Below are 2,500 nucleotides of genomic sequence, written 5' to 3'. Positions count from 1 at the left end.
TTATGTCATTTCCATGGAAGTTATCTTTGCCAAACCATGTTTGCTCGTGTTTCGGTCACACCGTTGAAGACCTAAAAGTTGTAAATTTTAAACTGATAACATTTTTCGTTTATGTTTTTCGCCTAAGGGCAATTCCTCTAAAAACGCGGAGGGTTTTGAGAAAACAGAAGTTTTAACCTCTGACATGTGATACGAGAACCATGGATTTTTCTGTGACCTGGTTCTCCACAGCAAGAGCAATGGTTTGTATGGTAGATGGTGATGCTCTTTCTTTTCCAGCTCTGTGTTGCTTTGCAGGACACACCAGGTTGCGGTATGATGAAATTTAATTGATCTCTAGATTTCTGTTGATTTCATTGTCCCAGTCATCTGACCTGAAGAAATCTTGTGGAAAGTGTTGATATCTGGCTGGCTGTCATTTTGACTGTCATTACTTTCAAGATGTGAGCAACTGTTTTTATCTGCATTGTTAGACAAAACCTCTTATTAAGGGAGTCAGTTAAGTTGTTTAGTTTTTTTATAAAGGGATCTTTACAAATAGGGCACAGATTTCCATGTTTTTTTCAAGTATCTTAATTAAGTGACATCTGTGCATGAAAATGACCAAGTGATAATAATATTATTGTTTTACTTTGATCAGTTTCCTGTTGTTTCTTAAACATGTCAATTATTCTTATTCCAGTGCTTCAGTCTAAAACTCTTCCTGGTGTGTGTGTGCTGATCTGGTCAAACCATGCATGGCAAGCGACATTCCAGATTGTTTTCAGAGATTGTGATGAGGATTTCAGCCTTGAATATTTTATTGGTTTTGTGATGAAAAAAGCCAGGGTTGTTATTCATCTCTCATTTTTTCCTGCATGAGATCCTGCATGATGACAACAATATTACTGCAAATTAAACATCACAGATGTGAGCATGTCAGTGATTAATACAAGATGGTTTCCAAACAGCTCTTCAAAATTGTCTAGAAAAGGGACGATAATTATTTACTTGCCACACCTTCTAAGTCAATGTTTGAACAAGCAAATGTAATTTGGTTTTTTAATTCAAGTAAACTGTCTTACTTTCATTAATACAGCTGTATGTTATTCTAGTCTTTCTCTTGCTGAGCATGGGTTTGGATATTAACTTCTGAGAATGCTCCTACTTGTAATAGTCTTAATAATGAATATACGGTACTTACAACAATAAAATTAGAGAGATATTTGAGTTATTGTGTTTTGTGGTAACACATACCATAGTAGTTGTTGTGGTTGTTGTTGTTGAAAAGGAATCAGATTGAGTCATTGTGGGTCCAGATAGAGCCATTGTGGGTCTATCATTGGGTAGTGAAACTGGATCACTTTCAAATGATTCCAATGAAACAAACAGACGATTTCCTCATTCAACAGGAGCAACATAAGCCATCTTCGCAGAAGGAATTATCATTCTGCCCTTGCAAAGATGTTTACCCGGCGTTTTCCTTCTCAGTGCACAGTTTTTCCCCCAGAGGTTTACCAACGCAGAGACCATCGCGGCTAATAACATTACGAACTTCGTCCTTTTGCTCTAGCGCTCGAATGCAAGGTAAAATTCTCCTGGTTTGAACTATAGTTTTTTGGTTTGAAAAGACACACGAAAGATTAGTCTTTCAGGAAGCTCTCTTCAAATTTTAAACCTTATCAAAGTAGTGTTGTCCTTATCATCGCAAAATGAAAACAAACACAGAGAATTTAAATTGCCGCCATTTTGCCGCGCTGTTGTTTTTATTGCAAATTTAATTGGTACCAGTCCCTCGCGCGTGGCTCAAGCCTGCGCACTCATTTTACCGCGGTGTCACCTGACGTTGTCCTGAAGTCGAGAACGTGAGAAGTGAAAACGTGAGTACTTAATCTTTTGTTTTGATCCCTTTTAGCTTACTTTTGTGCTATTTTGATGCCGAACCAAGGTAAAGTTGCATAATGATTGTCCTTATGCTTAAAACAATGTTCTGGAAGTATTCTTGCCGTAATGTTTTTTTAAACTGAAAAATTGTTTTTCGCATGTCAAACTAGCCTTCAGCGAAGAGGTTGCTTTCATTCAACGTAATACCTGTTTAGTTTTATTTTCCCATTTTCTCAACGTATAACCGGTAGATTACTATAGCTTGAAATAACAGCTTTTTTAATCGACTCAGATGAATTTTGAATTCGAACAGTAAGTACGTGTATTTTGCAATGCTTACAAGAGCTGACAAACTTCGAGCTACCAAATTGTCTCGCCTGAGTTTTATTTCTTGTACATACGAGATTATTGCATCCTTCGCAGAATGTCCTTTACCATACTAAATCAAAATAGCTGGGAAAACTCCTGTATTTGAGTGGTCGATCAAAAGTTTCGAATGAAAAACGCAGTGAGCTGAGATTCTGTTCAAAGTCTATGCTTAGCATGATAAGTTGTGCGTGTAATCTTGGCTGGCTTTTTTCTCAATATTCTCAATATTCTCAATGAGCGGTGATATAAACTTGGGTTAAAAATAGTT

At 36.9% G+C, this 2,500-nt stretch overlaps 1 long non-coding RNA gene across 1 annotated transcript in view; it reads left to right on the top strand.

Annotated features, from left to right (window-relative positions):
- LOC138037954 (uncharacterized) overlaps positions 1 to 1,209 on the top strand; it is a 3,886-nt gene extending 2,677 nt beyond the window's left edge. Inside the window, exons 1-2 of the long non-coding RNA XR_011130156.1 lie at positions 1 to 443; positions 683 to 1,209. The exon at positions 1 to 443 is cut by the window's left edge and continues 2,677 nt beyond it. This is a non-coding gene — a long non-coding RNA (uncharacterized lncRNA). The remainder of the gene's footprint in view (positions 444 to 682) is intronic.
- Positions 1,210 to 2,500: the final 1,291 nt, after the last annotated feature.

Source organism: Montipora capricornis, chromosome 2, assembly GCF_036669925.1.
Source record: "Montipora capricornis isolate CH-2021 chromosome 2, ASM3666992v2, whole genome shotgun sequence".
NCBI lineage: Eukaryota > Metazoa > Cnidaria > Anthozoa > Scleractinia > Acroporidae > Montipora > Montipora capricornis.
This window is presented reverse-complemented; position numbering and strand designations above follow the sequence as displayed.